Here is a 27,555-nt window from a genome sequence, read left to right as displayed (position 1 = left end):
TGAGACTATATTTCAGATCTTCATATTGCTCACTAAAGGAGTCATGTACTGGGCAAGAATGGGCATGCTCTAGTACTGTGGTTGTGCTGTCATTGGCTAGAAGCAGTCCTGGGGAGAGCTTGCTCTCAGTGTAAACACTGTGGTGAATCCCAAAGGTGTGGCATCTGGAGACCATCAGCTAGCTTCACTCCTTGTAGCTGCCACATATTTTAATATTGAACCATTTATTTATTGAATATTTTGGAAGCATATAGAACGTGGTTCTAGGCAATAGGGAAACAGCAATGAAGAAAACAGATGAGATCTGATATCCTTAACCTCCTGATGCTTACACTATGGTGAGGTGAATAAATACTAAACAAATGAAGAAGTACATTAACAGTATGGCAAATGATTACAAGCAATATGAAAAAATAACATGAAGCAGGTTAGTGGAAATGGAGATATAGTTTACTATTTTACATAGGATATTGAGGAAAACCCTTTTTGATAAAGTTACATGTGATCAGAGACATAAAAAGATCTACAGAGCCATTTATAGAAATATCTGAAGGAAGATCATTCCTGACAGAGGGAACAACAATTGCACAGGCCCTGAGACAACAATATGCAGAGTAAATTGGAGGAACCATAAGGCAACTCCTGTACCTGGGGCCTGGTGACTGACTGAAGAAAAAGTAAATGTGAGATAAGGTCATAGAGGTGGAGGAAGGTGAGGATGCAGATCATGTAGAGCTTTGCAAGTCATGGTAGGGACTATAGATTTTTCCGTGAGTGAGATGAGAAGACATTGAAAGATTTTGTGCATAACAATGGTCTGCTCACAGTATGGTTTAAAAAGATTCGTGTAGGGGAGAATAGATTGTGAGAAGGCAAGCTTAGAAAAGGAATGACAGTTTAGATGGCTGTTAAAATAATCCAGAAGTTATAAGATGGATAATTTTTCTACCTGGTGTGGTAGCATTGACAAGCGTAAGAATTGGATGGGTTTTTTATTTTTAATTTTTTGAAAGTAAAATCAGCAGAGTTAGATATATAATATGAGTTGTCAGGGAAGGAGAAGAATCAAGAATATTTCCCATATTTGGGTTGAGCAACTGATAGCGTAGAAATTCATATTCTCTGAGCTGGGGAAGACTGTAGGAGGAATAGGTTTTAGTCTTTAAAATCAAGAGTTATGTTTTTGATATGTTAAGTTGAAATGTTTACTTTATCACTTCAGTGAATAATATTGCTTTGATATATAGACAAAAAATGAAAGCAGTATGACTATTCTCATAAAGCCAGTTATTTTAAATGGATATCTTTAGTATTTTAGTATGATATCAACATTATCATTACATTTATTTTTGTATTTTTTACTTATATGTAATTAAGAAATTCCTCAATCTCACAAATATGTAGGTTTGCTTTCATTTCCACAAATTTGAAGATGGAGCTTTACAGAGGCCTAAACAAACAACAAAAAAGGGAATGGTGTCATTGCAACAAAAAGACTAAAATATCTAGGAATAAACCTACCTAAGGAGACAAAAGACCTGTATGCAGAAAATTATAAGACACTGATGAAAGAAATTAAAGATGATACAAATAGATGGAGAGATATACCATGTTCTTGGATTGGAAGAATCAACATTGTGAAAATGACTCTACTACCCAAAACAATCTACAGATTTAATGCAATCCCTATCAAACTACCACTGGCATTTTTCACAGAACTAGAACAAAAAATTTCACAATTTGTATGGAAACACAAAAGACCCCGAATAGACAAAGCAATCTTGAGAGCGAAAAATGGAACTGGAGGAATCAGGCTCCCTGACTTCAGACTATACTACAAAGCTACAGTAATCAAGACAGTATGGTACTGGCACAAAAACAGAAAGATAGATCAATGCAACAGGATAGAAAGCCCAGAGATAAACCCACGTGCATATGGTCACCTTATCTTTGATAAAGGAGGCAAGAATATACAGTGGAGAAAAGACAGCCTCTTCAATAAGTGGTGCAGGGAAAACTGGACAGGTACATGTAAAAGTATGAAATTAGAACACTCCCTAACACCATACACAAAAATAAACTCAAAATGGATTAAAGACCTAAATGTAAGGCGAGACACTATCAAACTCTTAGAGGAAAATATAGGCAGAACACTCTATGACATAAATCACAGCAAGATCCTTTTTGACCCACCTCCTAGAGAAATGGAAATAAAAACAAAAATAAACAAATGGGACCTAATGAAACTTAAAAGCTTTTGCACAGCAAAGGAAGCCATAAACAAGACCAAAAGACAACCCTCAGAATGGGAGAAAATATTTGCAAATGAAGCAACTGACAAAAGATTAATCTCCAAAATTTACAAGCAGCTCATGCAGCTCAATAACAAAAAAACAACCCAATCCAAAAATGGGCTGAAGACCTCAATAGACATTTCTCCAAAGAAGATATACAGATTGCCAACAAACACATGAAAGAATGCTCAACATCATTAATCATTAGAGAAATGCAAATCAAAACTACAATGAGATATCATCTCACACCAGTCAGAATGGCCATCATCAAAAAATCTAGAAACAATAAATGCTGGAGAGGGTGTGGAGAAAAGGGAACACTCTTGCACTGCTGGTGGGAATGTAAATTGATACAGCCACTATGGAGAACAGTATGGAGGTTCCTTAAAAATCTAAAAGTAGAACTACCATATGACCCAGCAATCCCACTACTGGGCATATACCCTGAGAAAACCAGAATTCAAAAAGAGTCATGTACCACAATGTTCACTGCAGCTCTATTTACAATAGCCAGGACATGGAAGCAACCTAAGTGTCCATCAACAGATGAATGGATAAAGAAGATGTGGCACATATATACAATGGAATATTACTCAGCCATAAAAAGGAAAGAAATTGAGTTATTTGTAGTGAGGTGGATGGACCTAGAGTCTGTCATACAGAGTGAAGTAAGTCAGAAAGAGAAAAACAGATACCGTATGCTAACACATATATATGGAATCTAAGAAAAAAAAAAAGAAAAGGTCATGAAGAACCTAGGGGCAAGACGGGAATAAAGACACAGACCTACTAGAGAATAGACTTCAGGATATGGGAAGGGGGAAGGGTAAGCTGTGACAAAGTGAGAGAGTGGCGTGGACATATATACACTACCAAATGTAAAATAGGTAGCTAGTGGAAGCAGCCACATAGCACAGGGAGATCAGTCAGCTAGGTGGTTTGTGACCACCTAGAGGGGTAGAATAGGGAGGGTGGGAGGGAGGGAGATGCAAGAGGGAAGAGATATGGGAACATATGTATATGTATAACTGATTCACTTTGTTATAAAGCAGAAACTAACATACCATTGTAAAGCCATTATTCTCCAATAAAGATGCTAAAAAAAAGGGGAATGGTGGATGCAATTTTCTTCAACAAAAGATCTTATAAATTTCATCATCAGAATATATGCTATGGAAAGTTTTTATTTAAAGATATTTTATCTATTCAGTGATGTTAACAGATGCACTGATAGGTTATTGCCAAATTTGTAATATTTAAAACTTCTTGAGATATTAGAATTGTAGGGTACTGAGTCAGGAAGTATCCATTAATATTTATCCTTTATGCTGTTTGTTTCTTCTCCTGATGACAATAGAACAGGAATGGATTAAAACTGAAATGGCTCAATTAATGTGTTCAGTCCTTAATGAATAATGTAGGTCTGGGTTTATGTCTTGAGTGGGATAGTGGACTCTGAGTCATTTCTAAGCATCTGGCAATAGGTACTATAATTTTAGTTTTTAGGACTCTCTAACCTACTGGTCACTAGGTCATGATGTCCTTCAAGATAGGACCTGTATTTTGTTCCCCTTATTCTAGTACCTATCCCAGGACCTTGTTTCCCCAAAGTTTAATGAATAAATAAATTCTTTAAAAATTACCTATTTTTCTTATCTATGAACTTGCACTTATTTTTTATTAGCCATCATTTCATTTCCTGCTGGTTCGATAACCTCTTTTAGTTTCTTTACACTGTTTCTGTCCTCAGCAGTTTTCCACACAGTTTCTCAATTTCCTTGCACTTTGAAGTCTAATTAAATGCTGTTATTCTCTTTTTCAGATTGTTAATGAAAATATTAAATAAGATCAGGTAGAATAGCATTTAATCAGGACTCTCCTAAGTGAGCAGCTTCTAGTTTGCAGATAAAATGTTTGTTTAGGGCATTCGGTTAGTTTTCATTTTAACGTACCTTCAGTGTATTTGGAGTAGACTTTTCATTTTAGACCTAGTTGTTTATCTAATTATCATGTTAACGTATGACTTTAAGCATTTAATTCATATCATAACATAGCAATTCTTTTTTTTAACATCTTTATTGGAGTATAATTGCTTTACAATGGTATGTTAGTTTCTGCTGTATAACAAAGTGAATCAGCTATACATATACATATATCCCCATATCTCCTCCCTCTTGCGTCTCCCTCCCACCCTCCCTATCCCACCCCTCTAGGTGGTCACAAAGCACTGAGCTGATCTCCCTGTGCTGTGTGGCTGCTTCCCACTAGCCATCTATTTTACATTTGGTAGTGTATATATGTCCATGAACCTGGCATTCCTTAAGGATTATAATTAAGGACTAAAAATTACCCTGACAATGTTTGTCAAGTTAGCATCAATATTGGTAAAGTTCAAAGTAGGAAATACATCCTGTAACAGCTAATTAATGATAATATAATAAAATAGTCAAAATGTAAGAAGTATATAAAAGATAATTTATGAAGAATGGTTAAGATCATTTTATTGTCATAGTGATGGTAAACAACAGAATGTCCTGAACCCTCCAGCTGTAGGAATTTAGGTTAGATGTATGATTTTCCTCAGAGAGCATTGTTAAAGAGAGTGCAGTGCTTTAGTTAAGGAGGTTACAGGAAGTGGAGAGGAAGCAGGGATTATGGAGATAAGCATGTTAAATAATAGATATGTGAATGCAGAGAGGAGCATAAACTCCACAGAGAGAGAAGAAGCATTTTGAAGAAAACACATTAGGAATAAGAAAGAAGAAACAATATGGGACTTGAGTTACTCTATGTTTATTTGGATTGGTGGATTGTTTAAAACCTCTCCACAAATGTAGAAGAGTCTGAGAAAAAAAAAAAGATACAGGAAATGTTCTGGAAGTTATTTACTCAGTTGTACTCAGTTGTGTGTTTATGTGTGTTTTGTGTTATTTATGTGTCAGCAGTAAACGCTTGTATATTTATGAACCACAATAGAAATAATTATAAGTTAGGGCATTGGTGTTATACTCTTTGCTCAAAAATATAATGGAATGAAATAAAGATATCATATGAGTTTTTAAATAATTTAATTAGATTACATAAAATATGATTAATGGTACAACTTAGGAAGAACAATACACAGAGATGAATAACTCACAAATACATTTGTATTAATATAATAAATGAAGACTTACCTTTTTTTAGAAGGGAAGGTAGGAACTTCAGAAGCCAAATTAACTGTCTTAGTAGCTCTTTAAAAAGATCTTTATGAAAATCGAAGGAATATAAAAAAGAAAAACATTGCATGAAGTAATTTTACATATAGTGTGGAAGCAAACACATAAATCAACCAACCAACCAAAACCCTAATGTACCAAATGAATGGAGGTTTGTGATAAAATATTACGACAATAGAATAGAATTATTTCAATAATGTTTAGGAAATAAAATAAGAGCACCATTTGAAGGGGGAAATGATTTAATGTTACCAGATAACTGAAAGAATAAAAAGGGGTGAGTAGAACTACACAGCTCCTATGTCCTTCCATCTTCTCTGTCACAGAAGATAGAAGATACCAGTAAGAGGACATTGATTTCCAAAATAATCAAGGTGATTGTATATAGTGATTGCTAAAAGCTGTCTAGATTTTTTTTAATGCAATAAACTATAGCCTGGCAAGATTGATATTAATCTAAGATATAAATCTACAGTAGATTATCAAACAGATTGTCAGTATTTAAAAATACAGGAAGTCACCCCAAGGATGTAAGATATATTCAATAAGAATAATTAAAATGAAGAGTAAATATAGTTGTTTATTTTAAAATATTTTCTATATCAAGGGATATTGACTGGACATGTATGATTGATTTCAAAGATTTTTAATACAATTTTTAAAATTAAGGTATGTTAGTTATAGGATAGTAAGCTAGGTACATTCATAATTAATTAAAATTTATTGTTGGTACATGAGAATAACATTTTAATACTCAGTACCTGAGAAGACGATTTGTCACATAACAAAGATATAGGAGAAGTAAAAGTAGCATGTAAAGGTGAAAATTTTCCATTTGTAGAAGCATTGCAAATTTAGCTAATAATCCTTAAAGAGTTCAGTGTATTAGGTGATCTGTTGTTGTATAACAAATTACCTCAAACTTTAGGCCCTTAAAACAAAAAACATTTATTATCTCACAATTTCTGTGGGTCAGGAATTTGCACATGGCTTAGTTTGATGTCTCTGCCTCAAGGTTTCTCATGAGACTGTAGTTAAGATATTGGCCAGGGCTGTGGCTTTCAGGTGAACACATGACTAGAGGTAGAATTGCTTGCAAGCTTCCTCATAATGCCTTTGGAAGGCCTCAGTTTGATCAGAGACATTCGCTCATTGTCATGTGGTCCTCTCCATAGGGTTACTCACAGCATGGCAGCTTGCTACCCCCAGAATGAGAAAAAGAGCAGGGATGAAAGCTACAGTCCTTTGGTAACCTAAACTTGGAAGTTATATCTCATCATATTTGTCACTTTTTTTTCTATTTGGCTAGAGGCAAGTCACTAAATCCAGTCCATACTGAAGAGGTAGGGGATTCATAAGGATACAAGGACAAAAATTTGAGGAAGTAGGAATCATTGGAGGCCATCTGGGAGGCTGCCTACTGGTCTCCAATTATTCACATCTCCCCCACATGCAAAATACACATTTTCCCTCTTAAGTTTCACAAAAGACTTACTTCGTTACAGCATCGTCTCAAAATCCAAGATCTTATCATATAAATTAAGTTCAGGAATGGATGAACCTTTTGAGTGTAGTTCTTTAAGTCCGGTTATTCCTGCACAATTTTTCTTAATTTATAGACCCGTGAAACTAAAGAGATAAGCCATCTGCCCCACACATCCAACATAAAATGGTGATACAATCCTGAGATAAGTGCTACAGATGCTCCTGTTAAAATGGGGAGTAATTTGGAGCCATGAAAGATTCACTGTTCTATAGAAATTCTGAAATCCACCTGTAAAAGTGTTAGAAGTTCCTCGATAATGTCCATGGCTTTCACCTCCACCCTCTGAACTCTACCTTATGCAGTATAGGTGCTGGTTAAGCTGTATATGAGAGGCTGTTGTCTTTGCATCTGATGTTGGTAGAGCTGGAAGTCCACAGGGCAGGTTGTCAGGTAAAGAAGGTGGGTGCAAAATGCAGAGAGCAAGAATAAATTGGAACCTACAAGCACAAGGTGGAGACAATGCGGACAGACCAAAACTATGTCAGTTCTTGTTTAGTTGTAGAAGCTAAAGAATTGTAAGAAAATAAATGTTAGTTGTTTTTAGCCACCATGTGTGTGGTAATTTGTCATAGCAGCCTCTGAAAACTAATGCAAAAGCCAAGGTACCTAATAGCAGCCTATCAAATTATACCATATCTCTGTTTGTCTTGCTCAGTCTTGTCTTATCCAATATACTTTACAACGATTTTAATGAGGATAAGAATTAAGTTTTTTTTTTAGTTAATTAATTAATTAATTTTTGGCTGTGTTGGGTCTTCGTTGCTGCGTGTGGGCTTTCTCTAGTTGCGGCAAGTGAGGGCTACTCTTTGTTGTGTTGCACGAGCTTCTCATTGCGGTGGCTTCTCTTGTTTCGGAGCACGGGCTCTAGGTGCACGGGCTTCAGTAGTTGTGGCACACACTCAGTAGCTGTGGCTTTTGGGCTCTAGAGCGCAGGCTCAGTAGTTGTGGTACATGGGCTTAGTTGCTCCGATGCATGTGAGATCTTCCCGGACCAGGGCTCAAACCTGTGTCCCCTGCATTGGCAGGTGGATTCTTAACCACTGTGCCACAGGGAACCCCAAGAATTAAGTTTTTGAATGATGAACGCTGAGAGAGTTTCTTATTAATTTTAGATATTAGGGGGGATCTCAACTATGATCATCCACCAGCAGCATCAATTTTTTGTGTTCTAGAACTACTAGCAGATGTACTAGTAAACTTATATTCAAAGAACTTGATTTATGTTGTCTCTTCCAGAACTTCAGTCACAAATTGATTGTAATTTTCTGTCCTTACGTACAAGATTCAACTGAAAAATGCAACATGAAAAAGACATGACCTAATAAAAGGGGTATAAAATTCTTCAATTTTTTAATGGACTCAAACTAAGTGCGAGTCATCATTTTGACTGACTTAAATAACAATGGTGGTGGTAAGGGAATGAGGCTTAGATTTCCGTGCCTGGAATTCTTATATTTTCTACCCAGGATATCCCATGTCCAGTAATAGGGCCTTTGAGAAATCAAATGAATAATTAGAAAGTCTCTTGATGACCACCAAATTGGAAAAGGAAAAAGATAACCTTGGGAGATATTTCATCTAGGCCATTCCTGTACCATTTTTGCATCCTAGATCCAATGCCTGAATAAACACTGGAAAATTATATATTGTCTTTTCAAAACTCCATAATGACCACTCCCTTAAATTAATACAAATTTTACTCAATTAGGGTGTAATGTAATTTTTTTTGCATTTTGCTTGGCTTCCATAATATTCTTGTTCTGACTCCCTGAGATTTCAAGGATAAAATGTTAAGGAGAGAGTTAGGAGGCTAATAGCATTATCTTCTTCTGCCTCAAAGTCCTTGATAATTACATAGGTGAGATCCTAATTTTACTTATTATATTTGGTTCTTCCTAATTTCTGTTCATCCTTAGGAACTGAGGTTTAGGAGGAAGAGGTGATCAATTCCCTACTCTCACGTTTTGATCTTATAGTAAGGAAAACAGACTCTTATTTGATCAAATCATACATGTACTTCTTTTACTGCTGTATTTAAAGAAGGACATTATCAAATTGGAATACCAGGAAGAAAACAATCAGAATTTTTAGGGACTGAAAAATCAGGTTTTATGAGGATTGCTTGATGGTTTGGGGGCTATTTGGCCTGAACAAGAGGAAAACTAAGATGGCTGTTATAGCTATATGTTATGTATAAAGGCTATCATATGAAAAGGGATTTATTCTGTCTAGCTGTAGATTTCAGAACTAGGTGGCACTAAACAGAATTTTAAAAGAATCAAACTTCAGTTAAATAGAATATAGATTTTTAAAAATCATTTATAGTTGTCCAAAAAATCAAACATGTTGTACAGTATTGACTTTCTTGACACTAGAAGTATTTAAGAAAGATCAGATCATCATTTATGTATGCTGTAAAGTGGATTAATGCATTTTATAAAATATATGAGCTGGTTACATCTAAGGCAGGAATTTTAAACCTGGAATATATGCTCTGTGAGAGATCTTCAGATTTTCTTTGAACTACCTATAGTTAAGCAAAATTTTAAGTGTATTTCATTGTACATTTTTCTAAAGGGAAGGCTTACAGCATTAATCGGATGCTCAAAAGGGTTTTGACTCTTGAAAAGATTAGAAATCCTTGCTGTAAGTTTTTTTTGCAACTCTGAAGTTCCAACATTCTATTCAAAGTAATAATGTACCTTTAAGTGTACAGCTCTGTGGTAATTATCATTTTTGATCTTTTATGAGTTTAGAAAAATTCTAGCTTCTTCCACCCACATTGCTGTCAATTTGTTAATTTTTTTGGCCTCTGCCCAGTAAGTATTTATTTTGGTGTTGAATGGTTTATTTGTGATAGAAAAGTATATGGCTTCCACTTATAATTACTTTAAGAACATAGTTTGTTTATTTTTGAGGTTATGAAGCATCTGTTGCATCAGAAATATTAGTTCATATAATCTACTCAGTATCTCTGGAGCTTTGAAATTGTTAAATAAAAACGATGAATAATTGTCACAATGGGCAAAGTCAAAGGAAATAGATTTCTAAACTATTAAATATAGCTGAGAGACTATTAAAAATAGCAATTGAAATGAGTTCAAATGAATTGAAAGGTCATTTTATGAATTTATATATGGAAGAAAATGTGTCTCTGAGGGCAAAATTGTTCCCTCCAGTACCCAATATCAAGAACTTTAGTGCACTTTGTCCTTCTTTATAATTATTGCTGGGAATTGAAGGGCTCTGTTTTCTGTTAGCCACTGGGGAAATCAGAGGAAAATGACCTTTAAATAAATAATTATAAACTAGGTTTCACTGCCATCTTCAATCGCTTCTCTCCTTTTGAATACACTTTTAATATGTTTTTCTGATTATTCTGAAGAGTAGATTTTGAATAAATTTGGGCTTTGAAGTACTTTAGAAAGATTTCTATCTAGATTCCTCAAATCTGTTAAAGAGAGAGGAATATAAACTGATGCAGCAGCTTAAGTACATCTGGAATAACTAAGAAAGAAACACATTAAAGTTAATTAAGACCAAAAAAAAAGCAGCTTTTATCTCATACTTATGTGGATGAAAAAATGATTCTAAATTATAACATTTCTCTAGCTAAATTGGCCAAATGCATATCCAGGGAGATATAGTTTTTCAGCCTGAGATTTCTAGATCACTCAGCTAGTTATCTACTTCCATCAGGATAAGCAGGTATACTGGGACTTACAGCTAACTGTAGGTTGTTGCTTCTTTCGCCTTTCATCAAAAATGAGAACATCTGTAATCATCACAGAAGGATGCTGGCCTGTGCCTCTTGGATGATGTCCAGCAAAGTTCTCCAGTGGGCTAAGCTTGGATAGCCCTGCATGAGGAGAATAGACAATTACTGAGGAATGGCTGAGAGGAAGTAAATTCTGAGTTTGTAAAACAAAAATAACCCACACTGTAAAATAAACTAGAATGTGTAATATAAAATGTGGCGAAGAAATGAGATATACTTAAGGATAAACTTAAAGATGTATTTTATAAGAAACAAATTTAACAACTTAAGAAAGAAATTATCATGATAATTTTCATTGTTGTTACATAAAAATGTACTAAGCAAGAATACATTCAAATCTAAGTTGTAGCTCAGTGTCTAGACACAAGGAAATGCTTTTTGAGAGGAGACAGAAGGATGTGGGAGTGGGCTTAGATCATATTTCACAATGAAGATAAAGTGATAAAGATTAAGTGACTGCATTTGTGTTTAAGTACAGACAGTATTGTTGTGTGATAGGAAGTGGAAGGAAAGGCAAACCCAAGAGATATGAAGAAAGAGGAAGCAAACTATGAAAGAGAATGACAATTAAAAATATTTTTAAAAAAGAAAAAGGAAGAGAGAGGAGAGAGGAAATGAATGAGGGAGGTAGAAGAGGTGTGAATAAAAAAGAATGAAGACAGGTAATTATTTTTATGCCTGATTTGGATCTATACCGACAGACATTTCTCATATTACATCTGCAGGCCTAATTTTCTTATTAGATTATCTGCTGTAGAGTCAACTCTTCCTTTGGGGAGAAAAGAGGCAACAGTGGCTTTTTTTTTTTTTTTTTTTTTGCAACAGTGGCTTTTTCAAGGATAGTCCCCAGCTAGATTTCCACACTGCTCTCAAATTATAACCATAAGCTGTGATTCATATGAGGTAAAAGGTATATTTATTTTAAATTTCCAACAGAGAAAACCTACAAAAAGAAAAATATATATTGTTCAACAATAGTTATGTTCCACAGTTTCCTAGAGATTTGACCATAATGTTCTCTCTTAGAGAGTGGTTAAAATGAATGATTGGATGACCTCTGAATTACTACCCATATCCTTTAACTGATTTTCTCCCCAATCTTCAGTATGTCTACCTGGATTCACAAAATATATAGTTAAGGCATAGTCTTTCATCCTTTGTCCTATACTCTAGATTCTGAGCTTTCACTCAACTTTACACAAAGCTGTGTGTTGCTCATGACATACCTACCATAGAGGTCATGACCTGAAGCTTCGAAAAAGATCTGAATATGAATCCCACTTCTGCTTCTCATTAGCTCTATGACCTTAGAAATTTATTTAAAATCTCCCCGTAAAATGGCAATGGTAAGAGCTACCTTGAGATATTGTTTTGAAGATTAAAGAACATACAGTTAGCACAATGCATGACACATTTAAGTGTTCAATATATATGGGCCTTTGTTGTTTTCATTCGTAAAGGTACTATGTGTTCTCCACCTCATCTAAGAGTTTGCTCTCCAGGTTCTGCACTCTGGCTAGAGCGATAGTCTTTTCTCAGAGACAGGGTTCACTTTTAACTGCTTATGGAATTGGTGACAGAAGACAGGTATCAGTCTGTTGTGCTCAGTATCCAGAAGAAATAAGCAAAATATAATGAAACCTTCTAGATAGTACTTTATTACTTCCAACATCTCTTTCAGTTTACCCCTAAATTATTGTAGCAGTCAATAATATGAACTCAAATGGAAGTTAACCCTTAAAAATGCCCAATCATATTATTATATTTTTTCAATTTTAACTGGAAACTTTTATAGAGGTAATTGTAAATTCACATACAGTTGTAAGAAATAATAAAAAGAGATTCATGTACCCTTTATCCAGTTTCCTGATAGTAACATTTTGCAAAAACTATAGTATAATATTACCACCAGGATATTGGCATTGATACAATCCATCCATCTTATTTAGGTTTAGTCAGTTTTACTTGTATTCATCTGTATGTGTGTTTGTGTGTGTGTGTTGCTCGTGTGTGTGTGTGTGTGTGGTGTTAGCTTTATACAGTTTTATTATATGTGTAGGTTTTTGTATCTGTCATTACATTCAAGATACTAAACAGTTACATCACCACAAAAATTCTTTGTATTGACTTTTTTTTTGCGGTACGCGGGCCTCTCACTGTTGTGGCCTCTCCAGTTGCGGAGCACAGGCTCCGGACGCGCAGGCTCAGCGGCCATGGCTCACGGGCCTAGCCGCTCCGCGGCATGTGGGATCTTCCCGGACCGGTGCACGAACCCATGTCCCCTGCATCGGCAGGCAGATTCTCAACCACTGCGCCACCAGGGAAGCCCCATGTATTGACTTTTGATAACTACAAACCTCCTTCCCACTGACTACACTCCCTTGCCAGAAACTACTAATATGTTCTGTTTCAAAAGTTTCTCATTATTTCCTCTTCATATATTAGTCATATATTTTTTTTACAGCAAAGGAGAGATTGAGGACATATATAAGTAAAGAAACCCCTTCCCTTCAGAAATCTGGCCAAAAGAAGGAAAGATTATGACTCTCATGCATTAATAATTTTTGTCCAGGTTACCATAAATAATATTTGACTCTACTATATATGTAAAATAATTACGTGGCCTCTGATACAGGGTTAGCACTTGCTAAATCCTCTTTACTTCTATCATCTTATTAATATTATTATTATAAATTATAAATATTATGTCTAATTTATAGTCATATTTCCTTGAACACATTATTACCTTTCATGCCACTGTGCCTTTGAGTTCTCTGGAGTATCTGTCATTATCCAATGGTATAATATTTATTCTCAAGACCTAATTTTTAGAAATCCCCTCTGAACCCTATCCTTTCTCATTATAGTGTATGACATCAGGCAGAGTCCAGAACCATTCCACAGGATTGACTCACTCATTCTTCCAGCTTCTGAGACTGTTGGCTGCTGACAGTCTTCTGTGTTCTTTTCAAGGCTTGGCTCTCTGCTGTTTTGCTGTAGGTCACATATCCACCCTTCCAGGGGCAAACCATATCCAATTGCTGGTCAATGCAGGGGTGGAGGTATAAAGTCCAGGTTCCCTCTCTTCAAGTTCAGCCAATTCTCAAGGACATTTCAGCACCAGAACTCCTCCATGGGACCGGCTGAGGCTTTTCTTAAGACTGTGTCAGAATCTTTCCCTATCTTTTTTCGTTCTCCCAGAGGTTACTCCCCAATAAACTTACTGCATTCAAATATCACTTTAAGAGTTTACCTCCCAAGAACCCAACCTATAAAACTCATGCTCTACCACCACTGAGTATTTTTCCTCTGTGTTTTCAAATATTCATATGAAAACTTATATAGGATTTGGATTTTATCAAAATTAATATTTCTCCCCAGTCATATTTGCTTCGTATTCAACACTCTTGCTCAGGTAACATTCATTCAATCACTAAACATATATTAATTGAGAAATTACTATATACCATGTACTCTACAAAATCCTGGAGATACAATGGTGATCAAAACCAGAGACAGACATTTTTAAAGTAAAATGTACATATAACCTTGTTCTTTTTGTGTTGTCCTTTCTAAGTTGGCTAGTTTGAACTACAGCTCTTGTCCTTTTTCTCTGCCAAGAGGGAAGATTCCCTGTATTCATAGGGTAGAAATCAGCATTGCCTCAAGTAAAACAAGACAATGAAGACTTATCTTACGAGAAATTTATAAAGAAACGGTATCATTAATTTATAGACTTTGTCAGCTTAACATTTTTCATACTTGATGTCCTTGAATTTCTAACTACGTCCCTGTGTCAGACCTCTCCGGAAATAAGGATGGTCCACCTGCTCTTTACGTGTGGCCCTTCTGCGTCTTTCTTCTGTCTCCCAAATCCTTTTAGCACTGAAGTGGTTAATATCAGACACACCTTTAACTGTGATACTGATCTGCAAGATAGAAAACCTCTTAAAACTAAGCATAATGTAGCCATGTTGGTTACAGTGGATTATTTGGATCCAAGAGTGGATAAAGAGACGAACAATAGGGCAATTACAAGAGGTACTCATCAATAAGGGGTGCCAGAGAACAAAATCCCTGGTATGTTACAGAATGGGAAACTTTGTGTTTATCACTATTCTTCTCAGGGAGAATAGTGTATATGATTGAAAAGAAAATAACTGGAAAAGGAGAAAAACTGCTTAGGATGGGACTCCTGGGCGGGGCGGTGGGAGGATGCTCACATAACAGTGTGTGGTCACTAATGTGCCTTCCTAGGAGGTCAGGTATGGTCCACTGCATGCATTTATTTTTTGAGCAGCGTCTGCAAATTTGGGGCCAGGGACAAATATCTTTTTCTACTAGTCTTCCTTGTCAACCGTTTCCCATAAACCTGGGGTCCCCAACCCCTGGGCCATGGACCGGTACCGGTCCATGGCCTGTTAGGAACTAGGACACAAAGCAGGAGGTGAGCAGTGGGCGAGCAAGCAAGGCTTCATCTGTATTTATAGCTGCTCCCAATCGCTCGCATTACTGCCTGAGCTCCGCTTCCTGTCAGCATTATGGTGAGTTGTATAATTATTTCATTATATATTACAATGTAATAATAATAGAAATAAAGTGCACAATAAATGTAATGTGCTTGAATCATCCCAAAACCATTCCCCCACCCTGGTCTGTGGAAGAATTGTCTTCCACGAAACTGGTCCCTGGTACCAAAAAGGTTGGGGACCACTGCCATTAAAAACCATTGAAGCTCTCTTATGACAAAATGACCAATAGATAATAAAGGATAGTGGCTTGAAGGGGCAACATATCTTGGCCTCATTTTGCTTGGGACAAGCAGGTGGTAGCAGCTGCTTTCCCATCTGAAACATTTATACTGACCAGAGGGCAGGAGGTTATGTTTCCGTTTACTTTGGTGTCCTTCGGAATCAGGAGCTGTGATTGAGTAAATTAGCATTACTTTCCTTACAAAAACTTCCAACTCAGTGAGAATGATAGAGAGGGGGTAGGATATGGAAAAAACAACCAGCTTCATCTGTGATGCATGTAATAACCCCCTGTCTTTCTAAAGGAAAGCTATGGTGAATATTTCACTCATAAGCCATTATGGTGTTGAATAACATACTTATCTCAGGTGAAAAATCAGTGTAGCTTGTATAAAAAGATCTACCCTCAAATATTAAATGAAATTTTAAAAATCATGAAATACTTACATTTCATAAAATGCTTGAAAGTGTTTATTATTCACTTAAAACTGAACACTCAGTGAAATAATTAGTCCTTAATTTCTCTGGTGGCATTGAAACATTTGAATATTCTTGGTCTTATTTCTCCCCTCTTCATTCAACATCCATGTGTTGAAAAACTGACTTGTGTACATTGAAGAATTGTTTTATTTTAAATTATTTTGGATAGACTTTTATGTTCAAAGAGTAATTGTAATAAGAAAGAATTTTATGATGATTTATGAAATATAACTTTTTAAAAAGTTTATGGTTATTATGATTCAAAATTTAGAATCTAGTAAACTTTTAACTTGTGGGAAGGGCTATGTCCCGACACAAAATGTAACCTTTTGTAACCATTAATAACAAATGGAAATAGTGGTTGTCGATAGATAGTCTCTGTGGACTTATGAAATATAGGATCTCTGAATGGCATTTCAGAATATATCCTCTCTGTATTCTTCCCCTCATTATGATGGATCTGCCCCCTTGTTCATCATTTGGTATTATATTGTTTAACTGGCTGAATTCAAGAAAAGAATACAAATTTCTATAATTAAAATAAATTTAGGTGGACAATAGGGAAGTTAATTTTAAACTATTCTCTGTATAACTGACTAGATTTTGAAAGGCTGAGTGAATGTTTTCTAAATTTTCTTAGTGTCCTCGGTGAACTTCGTAAGAAACTATTATTAAGGCTCATAATGATAGAGTATTCAAGTTGGCAGACAGCAGAGCCAGAGTTATCAGGCTTGATTTCAGTGCTCCCAGAGACCTGAGACTTGGGTCAGGTCCTTATAACTTCTGCTAGCTATGGATAAGCTATCTCACTTTTCTCATATTTATCTCCTAATGCAAAGGGCAAGCAGAAGTGTTCTTTTCCAGGTTTCCTAACCTTGATCAGTCAGTTTTCATTATTTGGTTTGGTCTCTCCTGTATTCAATAAAGGTTGAAAAGACGACTCTCTCTGTTCTTCAGGATTTTACCTTCAAATGGAAATTATATTTCCAAAGTCAGTAACTTAGAAACATTGACTTAGAACTGGAAAAACCTTAGAAATCACCATGAGAAGGTGATTTTAAAGCAAATGCTTTTCCTTTTTAATATCATAATGAATTTTTAAACTATGATCATATCAATGAAACACTTAGACACAGAAAAGCCTTTCTCAACATCAGCATCATAAGGAAACTCATCCAGTGTATCTTGTGGGGTTTTTTTATACTAATGTATTTTTTTCCCCAAAGGCCTAAAAGTAAACTCTGTCAGAGTGTTTCTTCTTACTAAATCCTTGAGTGATGCTATATGAAACAGGGAGAATAAAATATAACCAATTCCATAATGATACACCACTCCAGAAATGATTGGATTACATAGAAGGGCATCAAGGTGAAAATCTATAAAATGGTGATTGATATATGGTCTATATACACATAAAAATTTTAATTAAGAATTTTACAGAATGCAGTGTGTGTTGTATCTTTTAGATAGAATTACACTCCCATAACGTTCACCTTAGCTTTTCCCTTTTATAGTCAAACATTTTCTGCCTTCCACTGTCAGTGAAGCATTTCCTTAATAATGATCAGAAATAACACTGTCAAGTTTCTATGCCACATCTTCTTGACATTACATTTCCCAACCACTCTATTAATGCTCTTAGTTTTTAGTTAATGTAAATGTTTTCCTTTAGCTTTCTACCAATCCAATATTTTCTAAATTATTCTAATAGTAGTTAGAAACATTTCTGGATTTGGAGTAAAAATATCTATGCCAAATTCCACCTCAGCTAGGGTCTGAAAGAAAATGGGCAATTCACCTTTACTTAGAATTTTAATATCCTCATTTATAAAATAGTGATGACATCTACCTTACAAATTCGTTATATAAAATATGAACTCATATATGCAAATAAGTTGTGCAGTAAACATACACTACAACAATAAACACAAAAACACATGTAACCCAAGTATGTCTCATAATCGATGAGTAATTCTGATATCAGGACTTTGTTCTTTTGCCCAACTAAAGCTGTCAATAATTCTGTGATATCGTCTACCATTTTAGGTGTCACGGGTTCAAGGTATTATATATGTAGCTGAGAAAAAAGCTATTTAAAGTCACAGCTGACACAGACATGTTCGCTTCCTAGGATCTCAGCATAATATTCTCAGGCGTATGGCCCCTTGTTAAAGAGAATACTTTGATAGACTGCAGTAACATGGTAGAGGAAATTTTTAGGGCACTCTCTGGAAGCCCATAAGGAGAACTAAATTACTCTGTATAAAAAAGTATCAATTTTGAGGTGCCAAAACTGTCCAGGAAGAAGATGGTCTGGGTTTAGCATGTGGAAGGATGGCTTACACAAAAGGTGAGATAGCAAGGAGAGATTCAGGATCAAGGAGAAAAAAAAAATGAAGCCAGGGGATGAGGAACACAAATGTAAGATACTCAAGGATCCTCAAGAATGATGTAGACACTGGATTTTTTTCTGTGTGAAATATGACTGGTTTTATTTCATTCTTAAAGGTCAATGTGACTGCAGCATGCTGGAGGGTACAGGGGCCCTTGGCAGTATACAGTTGTGTCACATTGGACTCTTATTAGTCAGGAGATTAACCACATTATTCAATTTCTGTAGCACCATATTGAACTGGATGCTGAGACATATGTTTTGAAAACATAGTACCATATAAAGACAAATATTTAAATTAAAAATGAAGTGGTCATCTTTATGTAGGAAAATGCATAACCATTCAGAGAGGTAAATCAGTAGTGTCTAATACTAAAAGTGGCAAATAAACCATTGGAGCATTGGAAAGGATCTACCATTTTGACTAAAGGTCTTACTCTTTCATATTTGAATTAATATGTAATCAATTTTCTGCTTTAGAGAAAATTAAAAATGGCATACATTGTAATTAACATATAATAATAAAAATGAGTGATCTAAATAAACACTTAAGAGATGAGATTTGTTACCTATGTATCCTGAAGTGAAAAGTGAAAATTTTTAGATATGGAGAAAGGCCATATTTTCATGAAGTTATTGTTTCTTATTTTGATGACTCTATCATTTTTTCCTCTTATGATAGCAATATATTTTATAAAATCTTACTTAAGAAAATATAACTAATAATTGATATTCTCAATATTTAAAAAGTGAGCTTTAAAGCATTGAAACACATTTTTTTCTCATACATCACATATAATATATAAAATGATGTTTTTATTCATAGTATTAAAAAAACATTTTATTTGCCTAATGAATAATAACTATCTTTTTGTTTAGATGCAAACTGCAAATATTAAATTGATTTTGTTGTCACTATTCTCCTTGGTGTATTTAGAATATTTAATTCTAAAAGCATTGGTCCTTGAGCTTGCCAAACTCAAAATTAATTATATTTTTCCTAAACATATTGTTTATTTTAAATAAAAAAATTTGAAATGTTTTTCATTTTTCATACATATCTCAAAATCCTTTCCAATTAGTGGTTCACAACATACTTATGAAAAAAGTAAATGTAGACATTAACTTCTGCATTTAGAGATGAAAAGTTGGAGCTTAGAGAGAGTAAGGGATTTTTCAAATGTGTGCCTCTCAAATTTCACTGGATTTATGCCACAGAAACCTGAATTCCTACCACTGTTTCTTTTTAGGTTGCAATGACTAGTAATTCTTAGTCTAATTACCTACTGCACCTGTTTTCACACCCTTCCAACTCCATATGATTCCTAGAAGCTAGTAGTTTTCACTAGCAGATTCTAAGAAATATGAAGAAAATGGTAATGATGTAGACCTTCTACATAAATGTAGGTTTGTGACATTCAATGCTATTTCTATTTTGAATTGACAATGTTAGAAGCAGAGGTTATTTTCTCCTAAATACTAGGCTTGCAATTAGTCTCTGCTGCCCCTGGTGAGTCTGTATGCATATTAAACTAAGGCAAATGTGATAGTAAACTATTTTCACATATTTTATACCCAAAGATAACACTTAAAAAAAATAGTGAACTCTAACATCTATTAGAATTATTTTAATCCTGAAAGCAGAATGTAGTGTTTGGTAGAGCTATACTCTCATTTTAGTTGCTGACTTTATTTGGCCTCTATAAGAAGGCCCAGTTTCTTCATTTTAATTATTGTATCAGCCACATTTAGAGTATCTCCTTAGCTTAAGTGTGATTTTATTCCATTTATATGCTGTTATTTGAGCAATGTACTATGCCAAAAACTTAAACTTCTCATTATCATCACTATTACTATTATTCTCATTTGAGAGACTTTTAAAACTGAGGTTTTTGGATGTTGAGTGACTTGACTTGTTGAAGAACACACAACTATGTACATATTAAGGTATAAGCTCAGATCCTGCAAATAAAAATACAGGTTCTTTCTACCATAATACTCAATAAAGAAAGACGTGATAAATTTTCAAGCAGCAATTCAGAACATTTACAAACATTTACTCTTTGTCAAGTGCTGTGTAAGCTTCCAAGTATACAAAAATTAGTAAAAACCCCATGCCTGCTTTTAAGATGCTTATAATCTAGTGAGGAAGACAGAATACTCAACAGATCACAATGTATTAAATATATAAAAGGTACTGTAGAAAGAAGAAAAAGACTCGGACAATAGTTATATAATGTTGTTGATAGTATAGGCTTTGGAGTCCTAAATTTTAACCTTTACTCTGCCACTTACTGTGTGATTTTGGACACAGTTTAAACTCTAAGTCTCCATTCCCCAGTTTTCATATCCAGTAAATGAAGAGAGCCCTGAATGATAGTTTGAAAGATAAGCATTAGCATGGTGATTGATATATGGTACATACTCAATAAAAGTTAGCTTAACAAAAGTTGGGATATGAGGAGAGGGGGAATATTTGATCATTTGATATGTACCTACAGAGTTCAGCAAATAGAGTGAGGGGACATGTATAGTCCAGATACTGGAAAGATCTTATGCTAAGATGTAGAAAGAACAAAAATCCATATACCATGGCTATAATAACTGTTATAGGGAATAGGGGAACAAGGAGAACATGGACTAGGGGAGGAAGATAAATCTGGAGAGGTAGTTTGGGATTAGCTGACTAATTAAAATAAATAAGATGCAGGAGTTGAGGCTATCCCCAAGATTTTCATTTTGTCCATGTGGATAGACAGTGATGACATTGCCATATATCATCAAGTACAGATACTATCTATTTCAAGACATAACAGTAATTTAGTAACATCTTTTCTGGGGAGTGAAAGTACATAGTACATTTTGCTATTCTCCAAAAATCACTTATGTTTACAAATATAATTTTATATGTATATATATATATATATATATTCTCCTTTTAAGTACCTTAAAGTATAAGAAAAAAGGTATTATCTTTCAGCTTGATACATTCTTGAGCAAAAAATCATAATAAAACACATTCATTGAGTGTTTAATATGTGTCAGAAATTGTCACAGGGTCCTTATCTCTTAAAACTTTGAAACAGCCATACAAGTAGTATTAGCTAATTTACATATGAGAAAATTCAGAAAGCACTACCAAGATTATTTTATAATCTTCTAACATTGATTTTTGTCATGCCTCAGACTTAGACAGTCCTTAGAAGGATTCAACAGAAGTAAAAAAGTCAAGGCATTATGATTGCTGTCTATAAGACTCAAACAAGGAACAGAGGTCATGGTATTTTCTACAGCCACATGTTTAATAAAAGAGGCCATTTTTATTAGAAGGGAAGCTGATTAGCAGTACTGTTTCACTTTCTTTTCTTGGCCCATTGAAATACCCATGAAAATATAGACAAATGCTAATTTAGTTATTTTATGATCTCTAGAAGAATCACCAGTGCAAATGAATAAAACTAAGAAAGCAGACACGGACAGTGTCGGAGGCAGTTTTCCCTATGTCAACCACATGTCTCTGCACCCAAGTATTAGGGTCTGATTTCTAACCAGAAATACAAACAACATCACTGTCCTAGCACTATAGCTCTTTCTAATGTCTCTTCATTCATATCTTTGACTTCCATCCATAATTAATCATTCCTTCCACATCAGCATTTTTGTCAGCTTTATTGAGGTATAATTGATATATAAAACACTGAATATATTTAATGTATACAATTTTATGAGTTTGGGCATATGCATACACCTGCGATACCATCACTACAATCAAGGTAGTAAATATATCCAACCCCTCCAAAAGTTTCCTGTGTCTTTTATTTTGTAGTACGAGTACTTAACATGAGACCTACCCTCTTACTTTTTTAAGTGCAGAACAACATATCATTAACTATAGGCACTGTGGTGCACAGCAGCTCTCTAAAACTTATTCATCTTGTATAGCTAACTTTATTTTTTTAATTTATCATTTATTTTATTCACTTAGTACAGTAAGAACACCTTTCCATGCAATTAAATATATTTATACAGAATCCTTTTTCTTTTTTTAACATCTTTATTGGAGTATAATTGCTCTACAATGGTGTGTTAGTTTCTGCTTTATAACAAAGTGAGTCAGCTGTACATATACATATATCCCCATATCTCTTCCCTCTTGCATATCCCTCCCTCCCACCCTCCCTATCCCACCCCTCTAGTTGGTCACAAAGCACCGAGCTGATCTCCCTGTGCTATGCGGCTGCTTCCCACTATCTATCCGTTTTACATTTGGTAGTGTATATATGTACATTTATACCCACTGAAGAACAATTCCTGATTTTTATCTCTCCCCACCCCCTGGCAACCACCATTCTATTTTCTACTCCTATAAGTTTGACTGTTTTAGATATCTTATATAAGTGTAATTATGCAGTATTTGTCCTTCTGTGACTGACTTATTTCAGTTAGCTTAATGCCTTCCAGGTCTGTCCATGTTGTCATAAATGGTAAGATCTCCTTCTTTTTTAAGGCTGTATAATATTCCACTGTATTATATACCACATTTGGGAACTAACAATAGTAATATAAGTAGGTCAGAAGTTAACTGGATAGGCTAATTTCACATTTGATGATTGAATATAAAATAATCAGTGCATTTGGATAGAGACAGGAGATAGTCAGAAATGGCCTAATAATTTAAAATTAATTTCTTATTTTTGTAGTACACTTATCTACTTTCCAAATTTTTTAGAATGGGATATTATTGACATTTTATAAGCAAGAGGGTGATATAATCTGATATATGTTGTCAAAATAGTCCTGGTTGCTGTTTTGAGAATATATTGTAGAGGGAAGCATCAGTCATTCAGGAAGGAGATGGTGTTGGCTTAGAAGTACAGTTTATCAGATTAGAGTGATAGAGTTGATATGTTGGGAATGAGGAAGGAGATGTCCAGGATGACTCCCAGGTTTTTGGTCTTGCGTGGCTGGGAACCATCTACTGAGAGGAAAATGACTGAAAGAGAAACATATTTATAAAGGACTACCAAACATTCATTTGGAGGTATGGTAAGTTTAACAGTTTTCTAATTCATCTCTGTGGATGTCTCAGTGACACAGATGGATATATTAGTCTGCAGTTAAAATAGAAAGAGAAGAAGAGAGGTGAGGGAGTCTGTTTAAGAGAGAGAAATGTGGGATTTATCGGTATATTAAAAGCAGTTAAACCTATGGAAGTGGATGATACCACCAAAAGATAGAGTGTGTAGAATGAAAGATAAGAAAGACAATTTCTGAGAACTGAATCTCTGAAATTTAGAGATAAGTTAGACAAAAGGGGGCTAGCAAAGAAAGTCAAGAAATCAAAGAGGAATCAGAGAGATAAGAGCAAAGCCAGGAGAGTCATATCAAAGCTACTATGAAAGTATTTTAAGAGGAATGAAGTAACTGAGTATGTCAAATGCTGTTAAGAGATCCAGGAAGATGAGACTGGAATAGTGCTTAATAGATTTAGCAAAATGCAAGTTATTGGTGACCTTAGTAAGATGAAGTTAGCATTATTCATCTTGTAAGTAAGAAAATAAAAATACTCCTCGAGTACCAGTGAGTATCCCACAGGGTAGAGAGAGTCTGAATTTTTACTGTAATAATATTTTCTCATGAATTTATATATCTATATAGAGCTAGATCCCAGAGGAGAAGGGCATGGGAAAGAGATTGTAGGGTGATTGTGGAGAAGTAATAGAATTGCAGAGAAAACCAGGGATATCCAAAATGCTACTGCCAACCTTTGGATAAGAAAAAGAATGTTAAGAACTATCTTTATTGTCATGTGCGAAAGCAATATAACACCACTTATAAACAATAACCATTTTGGGAAACTAAACTTGAGCCATTATTTTCATTCAAAAATAATTATTTTTACCATGCACCAGATGTTGTGCTGAGAATTGGACACAAGGTAAATAAGACAGATTTGGAATTTTCCCACTGAGCCTTGCAAGGTAGATAGACAATAGAAAAATAGAGCATAATATCAAAGAGGGAAGTGTTATGGTGGAAACGAAGGGAATTTATTTATTTTCTTCATTAAGACTTAATGATGTATAATTGACATAAAATAAACTGGTATAAAATAAAATTGACATAAAATAAGCATAATATTTACATATGATAAGTTTTGAAATAATTATGCACCTGTGAAATCATTATGGCAATCAAGATAATAAACATATTTATTATACCCCACAGTTTTCTTGTGCACCTTGTAATCCCCTCTCAACCTTCCCCACATCCTCCCCATTCCAAGGCAACAACTGCTCTGACTTCTGTCACTATATATTAGTTTACAATATAGGAATTTATATAAATGGAATCAGAGTATGTACTGGTTTTCTTCTCTGGCTGCTTTCTCTCAGCATAGTAACTTTGAGGTTCATTTATGTTATTGCACGTATGAATGGTTTATTCGATTGTACTGCTATGATCTATTTCATTATATAGCTCCACCACACTTTGTTTATCCATTCATATGTTGGTGGACATTTGAGTTATTTTCAGTTTTTGACTATTACAAATAAAGCTGTTTTGGAAACAAAGAGAATTTAAAGCAGAGCAAAAGGTTGGAGGGAAACTACAATGAGTAAGGTGGTCAAGTAAAATCACTCTATAGATATACAAGCTGATACTTGGTGAATGGAATCAGTCAAATGACACCCTCTGCATTATATATCACATTGCTATTAGTGTTTGTGTAATTCAAAATTTGGGGTACAGTTTCCTATTTTACCTTCTGTATACTTAAAATGATATCTTGCTAAATATAAATAAGTTAACCTATGATATATTGATATATATCAGTATATTCTCTAAAGTGAAGCTAAGAATATATGGTTTTACAGATCTGCCCTTAACCTTAGAAAGAGTAGTTTCAAAATATAAATGAAATATTTGGGGTTCTATAGTTTTTGCTCATGGAATTCATGACAGATGATCAAATGGTTAAAAGACATTCTTCAAGTAAACTGTAATATGTATTTTATTGATATTTATGAATTTATTTATTATAGTATTGAAAGCTTAATTAGAACAATATGAGAAATGCTTTCAAGTCTTTATGGTATAAAAGTTAATTGACCAATAATAAAGAAACAGATTTTGAAACATATTAGAAACACATTTTTAATGTAATTTAGATGAATTTAACTGAAGAACAAAGCAGAGCAAAATAACACCTTGCAAATATTTGTATTAAAGTGTCATTGAGAAAGTTTTGGAAAGTTTTAAGTTTTGCCAGACTTACAGCTGTTGCCTATTTGAGAAGAAGAAACAAAAATTCTGCTCGATGATACTTAAAAAGTAGGGTAGAAAATATCTTTAGAACTTTTGAGATTTTAATTGATAGCTAGTGCATGAATATCAGTGAAGCAATGTGTATTTCATTAAAGAGCTCTAGCTTATTAGTTACAAGGTAATGTGTTGTGGTAACTGAGCATACCCAGTTCTGAAGTCAAGTCAAAATCTTTCAATTTGTTTCAATTTTTTTTAATTGAAGTATAGTTGATTTACTGTGTTGTACAAAGTTTATTTATTTATTTTTTTGGCCATGCCACGTGGCTTATGGGATGGTAGTTCCCCAACCAGGGATTGAACCCAGGCACTCAGCAATGAGAGCACGGAGTCCTAACCACTGGACCGCCAGGGAATTCCCTCAAGTGGTATCTTAAATAGTCAAGTTGAACATAGTTTTAAATGGATACTGGTGCTCAAGTGTGTGTATACTTAGGAGATCTACAGAAAAGAATATTTGAATCCAATTCTGTGTGAGGGACATGATTAGCATATCTTTAGAATGCGGCATAAAAGGAGAAAGATAAATATTTGGGCAAAGGGAGAGGTAAAGAAGACCATGGACAGTTTACTTTAAATGAATTTAAGATCAAACATTTTAACTGAGCTCCAAATATCCATGTTGCATGTGAAATTTTCTTACTCTCCTATCTTTGTCTTCCAAAATTCCTGACTTTCACATTAATACAGTTAACTAGAGGTGAATGCTTTTGGACTCACTCTGATAAAGAACCGTTTATTTACATCATAAGAGCGATAACATGGTACCAGTATCTGAATCTCCCCAGTGTCTCACTGTGCACTGAAGATACGTGCCACAAGTGGGACTGTTGTTATGATTCTACAATACACAAATTATAAACTTGAAAAAATTTTCCCCTTCTTCTAGTATGCCAAAAAAATTCCCAATATTTCCATCCAAATATAATGTTAATTTATCTGTCCAAATAGAAGGATCTTTGATCTTCTTAGCTAATTTGATTAATGCAGACAAGTATTATAAAGAAAACATATTAGAGTATTAGATAACATATCTGGAGGATAAAAGTTGATTGAGATATGTAAGCACATGGCAGTCATTCACAATGTCTCCGGAATCATTATTTTTACATATTGGATCATTTTCACCATCACACATATTCTAATTTTCTGCGTTACAGAATGACCTCACTTTCCACTTAACTACCTTGAAATCTCCCTGCTCAACTTTGCAAGAATATTCCTTAAAGATTTGCAGTCATTAGATCCTCTATACGTACTTCTCCAAATTTCTATTGAACACACTCTAATCAGGCATCTGACCCCACTTCCACCAAAATATTTTTACTAAGGTTATCTGTGCATTGTTAAGGCTAATTACTACTTCTTTGTCTTTATCTCATTTTGATACAAATGGTCAATCCTTGCAAGATTAAATGCTTTCTTCACTTTGTTTCTGTAACACCATACTCTTCTGACTTTTCTCCTAGATTATTGGCTGTTTTCAATTTCCTGTCCTCATTCTTACTCATTGACCTACTTCTTGATTTCAGAGAGTCTTAGATTTTTTTTGTACCACTTTTCCCTATGTGTACCTACTTCTTTGTTAAATTCAATATTTTCATGGTTTTAAATAATATCTATACACTGATAATTCTAAAGTGTCTGAAAAATCTTTTCATTAAACTTGAGATTTTAGGGGGCTTCCCTGGTGGCGTAGTGGTTGGGAGTCCACCTGCCGATGCAGGGGACGCGGGTTCGTGCCCCGGTCTGGGAGGATCCCACATGCCG

The sequence above is a fragment of the Orcinus orca genome, chromosome X (assembly GCF_937001465.1).
Source record: "Orcinus orca chromosome X, mOrcOrc1.1, whole genome shotgun sequence".
Taxonomy (NCBI): Eukaryota; Metazoa; Chordata; class Mammalia; order Artiodactyla; family Delphinidae; genus Orcinus; species Orcinus orca.
Note: the sequence above shows the minus strand (reverse complement) of the source record.